This window comes from Falco peregrinus, chromosome 12, assembly GCF_023634155.1.
Source record: "Falco peregrinus isolate bFalPer1 chromosome 12, bFalPer1.pri, whole genome shotgun sequence".
Lineage (NCBI taxonomy): Eukaryota > Metazoa > Chordata > Aves > Falconiformes > Falconidae > Falco > Falco peregrinus.
The window spans coordinates 21,769,577-21,785,800 of NC_073732.1; the positions used below are offsets into that span (position 1 = coordinate 21,769,577).

General features: G+C 44.2%; 1 protein-coding gene across 7 annotated transcripts in view; it reads left to right on the top strand.

Moving 5' to 3' along the window:
* The first annotated feature begins 1,677 nt into the window (after positions 1 to 1,677).
* The window catches only part of TBL1XR1 (TBL1X/Y related 1), a 118,018-nt gene continuing 103,471 nt past the window's right edge, over positions 1,678 to 16,224 (top strand). For 4 of the 7 annotated variants that reach the window (XM_055816995.1, XM_055816996.1, XM_055816991.1 and 1 more), the window contains exon 1: positions 1,681 to 2,042. The gene's annotated coding sequence lies outside the window, so the exon portion shown is untranslated. Of the gene's footprint in view, positions 2,043 to 3,091; positions 3,130 to 16,224 lie in introns of those variants that run through there. The other 3 variants (XM_055816998.1, XM_055816993.1, XM_055816997.1) reach the window with 3 other exon arrangements.

Sequence of the window (16,224 nt, forward strand, 5' to 3'; positions counted from 1 at the left end):
GGATTAAAGGCCCAGGGTTTTCTCAGAATTAAATGATTTGCAATGAAAAAAAAATAGTAATCTGTTTTTTCCAAGTATTTAAATATTGTTCTTCATAAAAGAAGGAAAAGTGCATGGGCCTAGTCCTGAAGAAAATGAGCACTGTGAGGTGATCTGAGGCCCAGAGAGACCCACACATCTGCTTTCACCAAGGAGTCTTGAGGTCCCACCAGCTTGTGAGGTGAAGCTCAGGCAGGTGAAATCTGCCCATGGTACATCCCAGCTGTTAGGCTGAAACTAAAACCCACCCTTACCTCCCGAACTTCCACCTTAGGACCAGCATCATGCTCCGGCAACTCGGAGCTGTGTTCACAGGCTCAAAAAAAAAAAAAAAAAAAAAAAAAACCAAACCAAAAAAACCCAAAAGAGCTACATTTATTGCCATCTCTCTACTTTCCCTTTCTGCCAGCTGAAGTAACAGCAAGTTCTGCAGCAGTGCGGTGATGTGGAGGCCCAGCTCGGCAGCATCAGGCCTGGCTTTATGCGTGTGGCGCCTCTGGCACAAGCAGGGGTGACTTCTCATGCTGCCATCAGATCCGCGCATGGTTTGTGGTCACTGGGACTCGCCATGAGTGCCAATGTCCGGGCATGAGAGCGCTGGACCAACGCCCAAGAGCATGAAACGCTATTGCAAAAACATTTTAAGATGGAAAGGGCTGCCTGGTGCTGAACATGGTTTCAATTAACGAAGCTTGCCTTAAAAAATAAACAAACCAGCGATATACGTGAGAACTAGCATTTCCATTCTGAAAATGAATGACAGCACACAGGTAGGGCACAGTATTATTACTGTAGAGGATTATTTTCGGTAAAGTCACAGAGCAGAGGCGGTGCCGGCGCAGGCTGTGAGAGCCAGGCACCATGGCCGACCACGACGCGCTGCACATAAAACCAAGAACCCCCCAAAACCCCAAAAGAAATATGTAACCCCGCCGCGTTCCGTCCTGCGTTTACACAAGCGCTGCTGGCTGCGGAGCGCATTAATGGCATCCCTGGAGCCCCCGGCCCGCACCGCCCCCCGCCCCCGGGCGCAGGCCCCGCGCAGCAGCAGGCCCGGGCGGGCTCCCCCGCTCCCCTTCCCGCCAGGGCGGCGGGCGGGCTCCCCGCGCCGCCTCCCCTCAGCGCGCCCGGCCGCCGCTGCGCCTGCCCGGAGAGCGCGGGGGGGGCGCGGGGGAGGGAGGGGAAGGGGTCCCCCCGCCCCGGCCGCCGACCCCCGCGCTGCCAGGGCGGCGGGTTTGTTTTGCCGGGCGGCCGCAGCAGGCCGGTCCCGCTCCTCCTCGCCTGGCCTCGCCTCCCGGCTCCGCGCCTGCCTTCCCTCCCTTCCCTTCCCTTCCTTCCCGTCCTTCCCTCAGCGGCGGCGGCGCGTTCTCTGGCGCCCATTTCCGTGCGGCTGGCCACCCTCTCCCCGCGCGGAGTGTCTGAGGGCCGCTGGCTGCTCCGAGCCGCTTGGCTCCTTCCCTTAGTAACAGCTTTTACATTCTGCCTCAATTCCTCCTCAATCTAAATCACACACACACACACACACACACACACAGACAGAGATATTACTTTTTTTTTTTTTTTTTTTTCCCTCCCCCCTCCTTCCTCGGGACTTAATCTCTAACCCCCCCCCCCCCCCTCTCTCCCCACCCTCCCCTCCCCCGGCCCCTGGCTCGGGATATAATTGAATATCACAGCACTACTCGCTGGTTATTTTTTTTTCTTCCTCCTCCTGTGTGTGTGTGTGGTGGTGTTTTTGGTTTGGTTTTTTTTTTTCTCCCTGTTTTTTTTTCCCCTCCTCCTCTTGGTGTGGACACCTCAGCTGAAAAAATATATATATATATATATATTAGCGATACGTATACGTGTGTACACACACACACACACAGAGACACACACAGATGTGTATATAGATCTGTATGGCTGTATAAAAAAAAAAAAAAAAAAAAGGAGGAGAGACAAACAAGGGTGATTTCTCCATTCTCAAGGCCGGGGGGAGCAGCCGCCCCGCCGCCACTCGCCAGGTAAGGAGCGGGCCGGGGCCGGGGCGGGCAGGGGCCGGGGGTGGTGGGGGTCGCCCCGTTTGTCTCTGTGGCGGTTGAAGGCGGGTGGGGGATGGGCACCTAACGCCCGCCGCGGCCCCCCCTCTTCCTCAGCCCAGCCCCTCCCCCCCTTTTTTGTGTGGTTTTATTTTTAATAATGCTAGTGGGGTGCGGGGGGGCTCCCCTGGGCTGGGGGATGTGTGTGTGGTGTTTTTTTGGTGTGCTTTTTTTTTTATTTTTGAAGCAAACGGCACCCCCTGTTCCCCTCCCCCCCCCCCTCCGCGCTGCTGGCCTCCCCTCCCCCCACCCGGCTCATTTTTTTTTTAAAAAGGATTTAATATTGGGGGGGGGGGGGGGGGGGGGGCGGCCTCGGCGGCGAATGGCACACGGGAGCCATGGCGAGCGGCCTATTTTTAGCCTGATTTGTGTGGAGAAGCGCCTTCCCCTCCCCCTCCCCGCATATTTACTTATGGGGGGGGAGGGGAGTTGGGGGAAAGCGGGGGTGGGGGGGGGGGTGGTGTTTGGGCTGGGGGTGAACTCCAACGAGCGGGGGAGGGGCCCCAGCCCAGCCCGGCCGTTCTTTGGGGGGGACCCGGTGTTTGCCCCCCTCCCCCAGGACTAATCACCCAAGTTATTGATCAGTTTTGCTGTGAAGTTGAGGGCCGAACGTGAAATACCCGGTGATGGCAGGGAGCGCTTTGGGGGAAAAAATCAGGTTTTTTTTGCTCTTCCCAGGGGCTCTCCCTTCCTGGGCTTGTGCCTGTCCGAAATCCTGGTGCAAACCGTGCATTGCACCTTCTAGACAGGCTTGCACGGTTGATGCAATGTGTAGCTTTCGTGGTAAGAGGCTGTATGTCCCGCAAGATGTGCCTTGTTATTATTGTTGTACCCCCGAAAGGGTTAACTCTATCGTGTTGTTCCAGGTGAATTTAATCTTTCATCACCGAATTTCCTTTTAAGGCAGCTTGACAGAATAAAAGTCTCCCCTCGCTTGTCTTTTTGCTTTATCCCCCAGAACAGCAAACTTTATATGTGCTTTATGGCAGAGGCTCGTTGCTGCAGATGACACGTGAGTCTGGAGGAAAGTTTGGTTTGTAGGTCGCAGTGTAGGAAAGTGAAGTTTGCTGGTGAAGTTTTTACTACTCTCCAGTGTGCTCAACTTCCTCGTTTTCCTGTCTGTGTAAATCAAATTCTGGACTGATTTATGGGGGGGATCACAAAACTTACTCCTTCTTTATTATTAAAGCATGAGAGGCATGATCAGGAGAACCCATTCTTTGTTGCTTTAAAAAAAAAAAAAGTGTATATATATATATGTTGTGGGCTTGTCTGACATCCCATCCTGTGGTGCTAAAATAAATGTCTGAGCATGTTGAGCGTATTAACAAGGTCCTTTGGTGTTGGTGGCCTGTACCTGCTGAGTGTTTACTGTGGTAGTGGTTTGTGTCCCTCCGAGGGAGAGGGCACCATTTGCAAATTTGGTGTTTGGGTGTTGAGTTGTTCCTGATCTTTTGGGTGCACTGGGCAGTTTTGGGCCCTTGTCTTGCTGTGAGCAACCTGAAGGCTTGTCCCCACGAGGCTTATGCTGGGTTTGGGGCCTTCCTTCGGACACGTGTGTTAACCATCTTTTCAGAATACATTTCAAATGACGGCTGGTTCTGCAAACTCTGTTGTGTGTCTTTGAATTTTTAAGCAAGTGGGTTGTGGCTGAGCATATGAAGGATTTTGTTCCTCTTGGCCATAATAAAAAAGGGCTGCGCTGTTACGGTGGTGGCGCTTAGGGTGCAGGTGGTGCCCTGCAAGTGATCATAGTAAACTTTCTGTGGTTTCTTGTAGTGATTTTTTTTTTTCCGCTTTGCTTTTGGTTAAGATCTAAAGGAATAGCAACATACTGTATTATTTACCTAACATTACCTGAGCCTGTACACTGTCACTGTCTGAAGTTTTCTTAGGGGAAGGTGGATTTGTCTCCATGAGAACCGGGTTCGCGGGGTAGTGTCTTGGGAACTTGGTGGCATGCCTCCCAAACTGTTACTGAGAACACCTGGAAAATACTTAGGTCTCATTCCACGAGGAAAGGGGAAGGAAATGTAATTGAAATGTATGAAAGGAGCTGGGGTTTGGCTTTCGGGCTTTTTAAATTTTTTTAAGACTGTGCAAGAGTTTATGTTTTTTGTTCATTTACACATGCACAGCCATAATGGATGTGTGTAGCGTAAAGAATGCACTAATTACAGGAGATTCTGTTGCTTGAGCTTTTTTCCCCTTCAAACAGGTAGTTATGATTTTTTTCCTGTGCATTTGTTTTTTTTATATGAATACTTTTTCCAGTTTTACTCTCTATATAGTAAGTATTGATGTTTGTGTAATGCTTTGAAGTTGTAAGGCATGGGTGCTGAGTACCCAAGAGCAATACTTCATAGTCATTTTCCCATCATGAAGGAGTTTGATTCAAAAAAGTGCTACAGCCCTAAGCATAAAGAGGCTCTGGATGGATTAGGGGAAATGGTCAGAATTGTTGATAATGTTATTTTCAGGTAATGCTTTTTAGTTAGAAAGAACAGATCTGAATAATGCAAAGAAAACTGAGTTATTTTACCTAACTCGATTTGGGTTCTGGAATTTAATTTAACATGGACTTCACATTTGAGTCAGAATGTGTTTGCTGTTATAAATTTTGTAGTGGCAGTAAAGACCCACATCCTACAAGGATGTGATTGTGCAGAAGTCAGGAAGTCCTGTAAAGAAACACGCACAACTTTGTGAACATCAGCGGTCTAGTTCGGTTGAATAAGCTCTGCAGATGTCTGTGAAGTTGCTCACAGAAGTTAAGTGTGTTTTCTATTAGTGGTGGGCAATAGGATGTGGATCTTTCATGACACCGTTACTTTTTTGGTATCACAGCACTGTTGAGTGTTTTGGGGAGGGCTGAGGCAGTGGCAGGCTTGACACCTTTTCTTCCCTAATACTGTTCCTCTGCTCATCTGGAGTCTCAAGAGGTAGCCACCCCACCCCTGGGTTTTCGCTTGCTTTGCCTGTGTCTTCCTTTCCCTCCGGACCCATAGCTGCTCAGGATTGTGGTGCCCATGTGAATTCCGAGACCTTGCTGGAGCAGGCAATGCTGGCAAGCGGAGAAGGGATAGACACAAACCTGCCACCAGGTCATACAGTGGTCTGGTCTCTGCTTTGGAGGGGAGGGCAAGGAGAGGGTGTACTGCAGGACTGTGTTGTGCCAATACTGTGATACTGAAAGGTGTCATACTGAAGTACAACTAATTTTTAATCTAATTCATGTTATTTACATTGAGAATTGTGATACTCTTATGTGTACTGACCATCCTGTGCGTGTGTGTGTTTGCACATGCGTACATGTGATAATGGCTATATTTAAAGCCCTAAACATCAGCTCATGCAAGTAGCTGCAGGTTGGAGAGAAGTGAAAGTGTATATGCACACTGTAATTATGCATGTTTTGGCTTCTACAAAAAGTGACTACTGCGAGAATATACTTACCGCATGCTCATTTTTAAATAGAAATTTAAGTGTTTGTCTTGGGTGAAGAAGTGTCCAAAGTTTTCCATTAGGAACTGTGATTGACAGCTCTTCTCAATGTTTTTGAGTTGCACTGCAGCGTTAATGTAGTATCTTCAAATTAACAGAAGATGAAGAAACCATTTGTATGTTCCTGCCATTGATGTGGCTACCCCTGTCCCGAATACATGCAGCTTTCTAAGCACTGCAGTATGAAGTTAGGTGGTCTTAATTTCTGTAAAGTAGCTTAATGAGAAGAATGACTTTACTAGAAAAAGGCTCATCCAGTGATCCCAAGCAGAGTAGATGGAGACCGCTTTATTCATCTCATAATTGGTTTCCTCCGAGATAAAGTATGACAATGAAAAGAGGAATGAGAAATATCTGTTGATATGAAACTGTAGAGGAATATATTGGCTTTCTTTTAATTTCACAAAATTGAATTAGCTAACTTGAGGTAAGAAGTAGTGAAGACGAGGCAGCGTAGCTGTCACTTCATGAGAGTTGATAGGTTGAGTGACGAAGTACTAAGTCTGGTCTAGAAATCACTCTGCCAGTTTGTGTGAAAACTGTGAACTTCTCATTAGGGTTCTGTCTTGCAGTACCTAATCCAAGATGAGAAGGCCCTTTTCTTCCCTCTCGTAATGAAAACAAGGCTGAAATTGTTTATACAAAATGCCCTGGAGTCTTAATGGCCGCGTTTGAGCTCAATTTGAGTTTTCCTTTGGTTCTGAAGGATCTGTAGAACTGTGACTCAGCATACCCTTTGAAACATTGATTTTATTTTTTTTTTTTAATACTTTACCACATAGTTTTTTGTGGCATCCTTTAGATTCTCCTTTTTATATCAATAAGGAGACTTAAAGAAAAATTCTTCCTTGATAAGAAGTAAGTGGTCATTCCAAGCTGGAGGATGTGGAACCACAGGGGAAAATGCATGCACCAGTCGGGTGTGTAGGATCTAGCTGGCTTGGCTAGCCAAGGAGCGAAATTGCTGGTGTTGCAGCTTACTCCTGCTTTCTTGCTTTCTTGGATGAGCTGATTGCTAGAAGGACGTCTGAGACTATAATAAAAAGGCTTGGTGAATTGGTGTAGCTTTCTGAAAATACTGAAAGCAGCTCTGAAGTGATAAGCAGAAGTTTTACAGAATTGTCTCAGCCAGTGTACTCAGCATCTTTTGGAGTCTGCACTTGGTCTTTGAATGTAAGAGTGCATGGTGTAATTCAGTGCTATGTGGAGTTACTAAGGTTCTTCTAAACAAGTTCGCTTGAATACCAGAAGCAGCATACCTAGGTATGCTATCAGACTAATACATCCTTTTCTCAGGACGAGCAATGCAAGCAGACTGGGTGTCAATCTGGTGGCACTTGAGCTGGTTCAGTGCCTGTGTGTGGCCCTGTGTGATGCTGTGTGCACCTTGCTTGGCTCCCCAAGCTGCGCAGCACGATGTGGCGGGCACGGATAGCGGGGCCCCTGGATTTGTGCTGCGCATCTGCTTGGTGCAACATAACCCTTCTTAAGAGTAAAAACTAGCATCTGCGTCTGTAAAGTAAGATATCAATAGTTGTATTTTCAAAGGTGCTGAGTCCCCACAGTTGCATGTGTAGCTGGCAGTCTGTGTGTGCTTAGCGTTTCTAAAAATCCAAGTCTTGCGTGAGGTTTGCTGGCTTTTGCAAACTCCCGTGAGGGTGTAGTTTCTGTTTCTTTCTGGGAGCAGTATTAGTAAAAGGCTACGCTGTGTACTCAGACTTTGTTTATCGTTGTAATTCCTAAGTCTCCATGTTGCAAAGGAGCAATCATGTTTATTAGTAATGTCTAGCAGTAAAAAATCAGAATCATCCAGAGAAACAAAGAGGTTTTGTTTTTGGTGTTTTTTTTCCTTTGCTTTTATGATCTGAGATTCAGTTCAACCTCTGTGCAGTGTAAGTGTGTGTTACAGAGACACTCTCTGCAACCATATGCCATATGCAAACGTACTGAGTGTTTTTTCAAATCGCTGGAGGTGTGTTACTAGAAATTTTAGCTGTTGTGGTGTGAGTAGTAGGCCTTCCCTTCCCCCTCAGCAGGGCAATGATTTTGCCAACCTGGCAGGGCAGGCGAGCAGCTGTCTGCAGCTAATGCTAGTGCTCCTTTTAACCCATGGGTGGCTTTGGGGAATGATTCAGTCACTTCCTCAGCTGCATGCAGAGCTCCCACTGAACCCCACTGACGTCAGGCTGATGGTAGATTTTTATGAATTAGGACTGTGAAAGTGACTCTGGAAACTTTCCTGTTCTCTATGCTGCTACGTGTCTGCTGGCGGCAAGTAGAGAGTGTACAGAAAAGATCCTTCTGTACAGCCTACTCATGGAGCATTTTTCCAAGGTTACGAGTGAAGGGTCAGATATTTACTATTCATGAAAATGTGGTGCTAAATACTGTGCCCAGTGCCAAAACCACAGAAATTGTCAAGGTTTAGAGCCCTAAATATAACCTGTCCTAAAAGTTGCATCCATTTGACATTAACAGTGTTAAAAGTTCAGGCTCTTCACATGGGTGACCTATTGCTGGCAAACTCAGAGCTGGGAATTCACCTGATGGTGAGCACACGTGAGGTGAATTTCAGTCCCCTCATGGTTGCCTAAAAGTACCAGGCAAAGAAGAGACAGTGTGATTCCTTGCAAGAAGTTGTCCAGGCTGGCCAAGGAGAGGAATAACAAGATTTATAGCTCTCTTGTGTTTTTTGGACAGGCTGAGTAATGCTCAAGTGTCAGCATGACTTCTGAAAATACGTTTCTTGCTTTGTAGAAATAGTAATAAAAAGATATAATTATTTTTTCATTCATCATTGATATTGGTCAAACTTGCAGTCCTGTTGGAACAAATAAGAATTTTTGCCATTAGTTTCAGCAGCAGGGAAAGTGTTAAGTGTGGCTGAAAATTTTACCTTAAAATACCGGTTGACCTTAACAGAGATGAGTCTGCCTGTCTGACCCTCCCTCCCTGCTTCCCAGTCTGTTTAGCTCACAGAAATGATGAGAATTTTTCCTCTTTTAGGTTAAGTCTAAATTTGTGGGGGGAAAAAAAATAGTTTGATATTGCATAGACCTATGGGGGAAATAACATGAGATCTGGGTCAAAAAAGTAGGACGTGCAAGATTTGGAAGCTGTTGAAGTGTATTTATTTGTCCTATATTAGGTTAAAGGAAGTATTGGTGCTTTCAGTTTGGCAGTATGTCCTTCAGTCTGCGGTGTTCCGTAAAAGGAAGGCAACTTAAACAATGAATCACTGCTAATTTTTGCATGGATATCAACGTTCTTCTCTTGTGCAGAAATTCTTGCTTGGATATCAACACAAACATGCATTCCTAAATACAGACTCGTAGCAATAAATTTTATTTAGGAAATGCTTTGTAAAAATATGGATTTTTGCCATGATGATATTTGTGAATCTGTAACATATTTACTTTGGGGTTACGTTTGTTCACATTTAGTACTTTTTAATGTGTTTTTAAAGCAAAGTTAGCACAGATGTGGATGGAGGAAAATGAGGAACAGCGTGGTCGAACCATCTATTAATGTTGACATCAAATAAATTGTGCTAGAAACGTTTCTTGTGTAGCAATGGCTTAGCTGTGTCAGGGGTTTAAAGAAGTGGGGTTTGTACTCACTGTACAACATGAAGGTTTTGCTGATGCAGACATGGTACCTGATTCTTCACTTTAATTCAAATGCACAACTAAATTCCACAATCTGGTGTGTCTTTGTTTAGACTGTACATTTCCAGTGCTGTGTAAGATGAAAAAAAGTCAGATATATGAAGCTTCAATATGTTGAATTGCGATAAAACTTAAAAATACAATGAAACAGCCTACTAAGCAGTTTTGGTGAGCTTCATCTGATAGGAAGAACGGGTATCTAAATGTAGCTGATTAATAGAAACCAACTTTTTTTTTTTCCTCTTTTTAACAGCTTTCACCATAGTAGTAAATATTTCTCACAGTTGTTTGAGTTGTAAGAAAAATGCTTTGTGTTTCTGTGACTGTCTTCCAGGGTAGATTCTGAATGGCCTTTGATTACATTAGAAATATCAGTCTGTTTATCTTGCTGTTGGCAAAGTCCATGTTAGTTGGTTCCTCTACTGTCTATGTATGTAAGGTTATTTTGATATGGATTATTTATTTCTAGTTCATCAGGGCCCTTTGTAAGATTCTTTCAATACACAGAGTACACAGTAAATACATTAGAAATTAAGTTCTAAGAGCCTGTTCCATTAAAAAAAAAAACCAGAAAGCCTCCTTGGCTGTTGGGTCATGCAGTTGAGGTGCCTGGGCATCACAACGCTCTCAGGGATATTACTTGCTGGTGAAATAGGTGGTCATTGCTTATGTCTTAAAAATTAGCCCTCTGCTCTCTGTGTGGTTCTGAGGGCTGGTTGTAGAAGCACCAAACTGTATATTCCCGTCAGTCTCCTGTCATTATCCCAGGCACTGAGACTCAGCTGGGGTCCTGTGTTAGATAACTGGTTGCTTGTATGTACTGGGGCACAAAACTGCGCTTTAAAGATCCTGTGTGTATTGACAGAAATGCTAAGATTAAAAACCAGATTATATATATGAAGGATAAAGGGATGGAAACTTCAAGAGGTAGCCAGGGAAAACACTTTTGATGTGTTTTGACTTGTTCTTTGACGCTAAGGATGACTTCATATGAGAGGCTTGGAGGGTATGTGAAATGCAGTGTCAGACTCCGGCTAAGAGTATGTCCATTATGTAGGCTGCGATCCTCTGTTGTGCCAGCAGCAAGGCTTGTGTGTGTTGAACATCGCTGAAGTGTTCCAGAAAGCTGCATTGGTGGTGTTAGAGTACGTAAAATCTTACTTGCGTGCTTAATGTGCCTCCCACTTTCCCAGCTGTGGTTTGTAACTACCTGCTTGTGGAACGATGTTTTTTCAAGCTGAAAAGAAAGAAATGCGCCGTTTTTAAAAACACATGTTCTGAGATCAGGTTAGTCAGTTTTTGTTTGCGTTAACCTTACTGTAAATAGTGAAAGTTTGGAACTGTAATGTACTTCTGTGTGCCTATTGCTGCCTACTTGTATTTGTTAGTCTGGTGCTGTTGGGCCTACTGCTGTTCTGTGTGATTAAAATAACCCCCTAAGCCTCCCCCTTCATAATTAAAAGACAAGTGGTGCAAGATTGTACTGCATCTTTTCTTTCTAAAATTAACCCCTTCCAATGGTCAGTGTGGTCATCCCTCTCCTCTGCTTGGCTCTGCTTCCTCGTCTGTGCTGTAGAGTGAATGCGGCAAATTAATGTACAATACCAGGGTGTTTTGTCTCGGTCCTGACAGTTTGCATCATCTTATTATTATCCCTTCCTAAGGCTTTGTTTGATTATTTTTTTTTTTTAATCTCCCGCTGCCTGTTTTTTTCCCCTGGGCTTTCTCTCTTCTTTTTGTCATTTTAGCCTTTCTTTTGCATTCTCCCTACCTGTTCTTGTGTCAGTTCTTTAAACCAAATTGGTGCCTTTTTGTTTCTGTTCTCTGGGTTTTCTCTGCTTTCTTCCTGTTCCTCCTAACTTCAGTTAAGTTTACGTACAGGACTTGATGCGGTGTAGCCCTCTTGAGCCCAGGGGGTTAGGTGGGTTTGGGCAGTGCAGCCCCGGTCCCTGGTGGAGCGAAACCTGCCGAAGTGCTGAGGAGGTCCCATTTTGCAGGCTGTGCTGCTGGCACCAAGTGGGGTGCGGGCAGAGGTCAGCGAGGGGCCTGCTTGCGAGCTAGGGGGTAGCTAGGGCAGGCACGCAGGGTAGAAAACGGGGAGGACAAAGTTTGGCAGTGCCATTATTTGATAAAAATAAGCTTGGCTTATTGATCCAGCTCTTGAAAAAGTCAGAGGGAGGCTTTGGGGAGAGTTGGTGTGAGTGGTTAGTACAAATGTGGAAAAGCTGGGGAAGTCTGAGCACACCTCAGCACACTGAGGTTGTCTTCGGGCTTCTTAAAAGAAAGGGTTTTATGCAATAAATTTTTGTTGGCATTGTGACTTAAAATTAGTGAAAACAAAGTCAGTCATCGTGAAATCAGTGGCAGTCTTACTGCTTTTATTGTGGGTAGTGTTGACAAGTCACATGCCCCATTGTTCTGGGTGAACAAACACCGCTTTGAGCCTGTGAGCTGGTACGTGTGCACAGGCGCCTTTGTCCTGTGCTGCACAAATGAGTGTGTGGAATTGCGACTTTGGAGCTGAAAGATCATCTTTAAAGTGTTCACATTTAGAAACTGCGTAATATGTGAAATACTCTTGATTGAGTTTTGCTTGGTGTCTTCTTGTCCAGAACCTAAGAAAATAAATGGAAGAGATTAATGCATCATAAACACTCTCCTACCTTGTTGTCCAGCGAAACCTATGGATAGCAGGCTTGTATTCTGGCTCTGCAATAGACGTGCTTGGGACAGAGAGAATGCAAGGTGTGCTTTGGAGAAGTCAGTAAAAGATTTTTGCTTGCAAGTCTTTCAACTGTAAGTCTGTTGACACTTCAGATGAAAATAGTGTACCTCATCTCTACTGGAGTCAGTTTTGTGGATCACCTTTAAGTACTCTTGCTGTTTATAAGTCCCTGTAATCAGGGTGCAAGTAGTGTTGCTAAGATGGATGCAATAGAGACTGACTGCAGGAGCAAACTTGGCACGTGAAGGCTGTGGATGTAGTCATCCAGCCGTATCTGGGGGAGAATCCCATTGAAATTGCTGTGAGTTTTGCTGGAGGAAGAACTGGAAGATTAGTATTCCCTGCCTACAGTCATTTTATCGTGTTGTTTGTTTTAGTACATCTTAATAATGCTTGCTGTCTGGTTCAGTATTTTTAATTTGTAGAATAAGTTTTTCTCTTTGTTGGCTAATAGTCTTGGAAACTTGGTGCTTGTGGTGTATCTTATACCAGTACAAGAGCAAAATGGTCTTGAATTGTCAGAGCGCCGTTGCAGGCGTTACCAGGATGGTTTCATAGGCAATGGCACTAAAGCCAGTAGAAATTGTCATAGCTGCCTTAACTGTGTGTTGATGATGTCAGCTGTGTGTCAGTCAGCCTCTGGTATTAGGCTTCCCCGGTTTTGGTGGCTTACAGGTACTCTGTAAAATTATGCTTTCATTTCAGTACAGTGTAAATGGCAAGTTTTTGGTGTCCTAATGTGGGTAGTAATGGAATATATCCTGTGGGTTAATGTTTATGGTTTTCAGTTTCGTTTTGTTTTTTTTTTGAGCACGGCTGCAGTTTGTGTACACAGTCCCTTCATAGGGACTGCTCGAATAGAGGGAATTATGGAATTACTTTCTGCTTATAAATTCTCTGAATTTTCATAGGCTTGTCTAGATATGCCGTGGATCCCCAGAGACACACCTCTACTCCTCACGCTCAGAGTTTTGCTTTTCTGGGTTTACTTAGTATACCTGTATGTAACAGATAACTGCATTTACTTTATTTTTAGTTTACATCACTGAAGATTTTCTGTCCGCATAACGATTAGGACAGAAAGCTGGTGTCAGGATTATCTGCTATTTCTGCCACTGTGTGACCTTAGCAAATGGATTAACAAATTTACCCATGCACCAGTGATTTAATACTTAACAGGAGTTTTTTCAGACCAGTTCAGTGCCCTGAGATGATCTGGTGAAAGGCTGTGTCTTGTAACGTGGCTTTTATTTTATTTTTCAGCCTCTGCTTACTTGGGAGTTTTTGGTTTAAGCAGGTGTTCCTTTTGTATTTGTAGGTTTCGTGCTCGTCTTCTGGTTTTCTTTTATGTTGGACAAAATATGGCCCTTCACACTGGAAGTATTTTTCGATAGTGCCCATACTGGTTGAAGAATCATGTTGAAATCTGGCTGCTTGGTTCATAAAGTTAGGCATGCTTGTGTCCTTCATAATGCGGAAATGGCAACCTTGTATGAAGTTTTAAAACACCTGCACTTTTTCCAGACCCTGGCAGCTCTTTGAGGGTGGAGAAAGGCTGAACTTTCTAGGTGGAGCCGCTTCACGGCTGGGTTTCAGAGCACAGCTATGCAAGCAGCTGCTTTTCCAGGTGGTGGAGGTGGGAGTGGGGGTGGTGAGACCCATAAGTTGACCCTGCTCTCGCTGAAGGGGAGGCACACAACAAAAGCTACAGGTAGAGCTCTGGGAACCTCCCTGTCTGGACATAAGTTTCTATCCTGTCATGGTTTATTGACTTCTCTGCCATGCCAGTACAGTGGTTTATTGGTCCTACAAACATCAACTCAGGAAGCATTATGTTATGTTAAAACCTACTGCTGTTTTTTGAGGTTGTTAAAATCCAAGTGGTTTTACTGAACCAGTGTGAGTCCAGAAATGCCTGCGTTGTTACCATGAAGGTGGCAGTAAACTATAGCTTATCCATAGGAACCAACCTATCTATAATAGGCAGGGGTGGGCTGTGAGCTTTTTATATCGGTTTTGCTATCAGACAGAATCTCTGCAGACTGCAGTAGGCCAGCTAGTAGCTAAGCCAGTCTGACACCAGCCTTTCCGTATGTAGTGATCGTGTTACGCATACTGTCTTGGCTGCTTGGGTTTGTCCGTATATAAAGTAGGCATAAGTGGTGACGTGATCTTTGTCATGCCCTTACAACTTAATTTGGGCAAGTCTTCCTTAATAACTTCCTAAATGATTCTTGTTTATATATTTATAGTTAAGCAAATTTACAAGCTCATATGAAACTTTTTTTCGTGCCCTTTATTAAGAGCCGGTGGTATTTTCCTTGTCAGAGGTGCATGCCCTGGGCAGATAGAGCGTTGCAGGTCTTGTCAAGAGAAATGCTTATGCAAGATGTGCAGTCCTGATGTAGCGTGTTGCTTTCTGGTGAGAGTTTTCCCTGACAGTATAGGTGTCTCCTAAAGCACATCACAGTCCTGACAAGCACAGCTGTGGTTGCGATACTGATGATCGAGCACAGGCTTTCTGGTACATTGGCTTGTTTGCATGTGGTGTTTGGATATTTTTAATCTGCTGGAAAATGAAATTTTAGGGAGTGTTTTAATTTTGGGAAATTTCTTCAGTGTGGAAATAGTACTTAAAGTTGTATATATTTGTATGTTGCTATTGTAAATAGTGCTTTTGTGTTGTGACTTTGTTTTTCACCATACTTTATACTGAGAAGTATCCTCTGGTTAATTTAAAAAGAAAATCCTGCTAGCACTTTAATAAATCCCTTAAACTTTGCAAGAACATATTTACACTTGCTAGGTAACATGACTTGGAGTTAAAAGTGTGGATTTATAGTGTGTTCACATTTTTTTGGAATGACTCCAGAAAGAGTCTCATTCCTGTTTAGTGTAATGCATATCTATATATTAGCACATATAGCTGTTGGTGTAGTCAAACCTTAATTGTTAAAAAGGAATCACTTTTAAGTGTGATCCTTGGGTGTTTTTAGAAAAGCTGAGTGAAGCCCTTTCTTAGTTGAACCATTTTCTTGTATTCTGAGGCAGTCTACATGTTCTTCGTCAGAAATATATTATTGCTCCATTGAAGTCAATTCAGGTTCTCTGGAAATGATCCAACCTTCAGGAAAGAAAAATATTAGTGTGCATGTTGAGGGAAAGGGTTTCCCTTTATTTCGAAATTTGGTTGTCATGTTTAGCAGGTAAGCCATTTTCAGATGCATTAAGGCTCTGTGAAACTAATTTTCAGGGCTGACAGTTTTCTAGTGCTGGGTTAAGCAAAAAGATTTAAATTTAATGTTTCCCCCCCTCCCCCAAAGTAGCTAGGAATATGTACGTTTGCTCAGTTATAATTTGAGTGCCGTGCATGTTTCAGGAGAACAGAAAAACGAACCATTTAAAGTCTGAGCCAGTCATTTGTTTCAGTGTCTGAAATGCTTTGTTGCCAGTTAAAATGTTGAAATTTACAGAAGTGGTCTTTGCTTGGAAATCTTAAATATTTGTGCTGTGTTGTTTATTTGGTTTATGAAGTTTTGTGCCATTTGAATGCTGTTTTTTATTTTAGCTATGAGTTTTGGCAAAACACATTCAAGCATATGTAGTCAGTCATAAACAAGCTAGAGACCACTAATGTTTTAGTCCTGTGGCTGTATCAAAACACCTAGGGTTAAAATTATAACTGCTTGAATGTCTGTCTGTGCGTGTGTATCTTAGAGCTGTGTTCCACTGAGACCTTCAGGATGCTCATGTAAAAATTCTGTGCCTTCTATCATTAAAGCAGTGACTATCTACAGTTAATACTACTTTAAGCTTTTAATTGAGGAGGGTTTGCAGGTTTCTAGGCTTGCTTTGTGGCTGAAGACCAGCGCTGCACGTACAAACCTGGCTGAGTTGGCTGCCCATTCTCCGAACCTAGTGGAGCTTCAGTGATTTTTGCACTATTTGATGTGCTTCACTTGGGAGGGCAGGGATTTGGCAGAAGCCTGCCCTTTGGTAGTTGTGTGCACTTCAAAGTTACACAAGCTGGATCATGTAGCAATTGGTTTCTGAAGTCTGCAGACAGGCTGCAGAAGGGTGGAGGCAAGATGCAGTGAAGAAGAGCCCCAGGATCAAGGACTCTTCTTTCAAGGCTGCTGAAAGGCATGTGCTGGTTCAGGTTGTTGCTGCTGCTGCTTAAGCTGCCCCAAAGGAGGTTTCACAGGGAGGA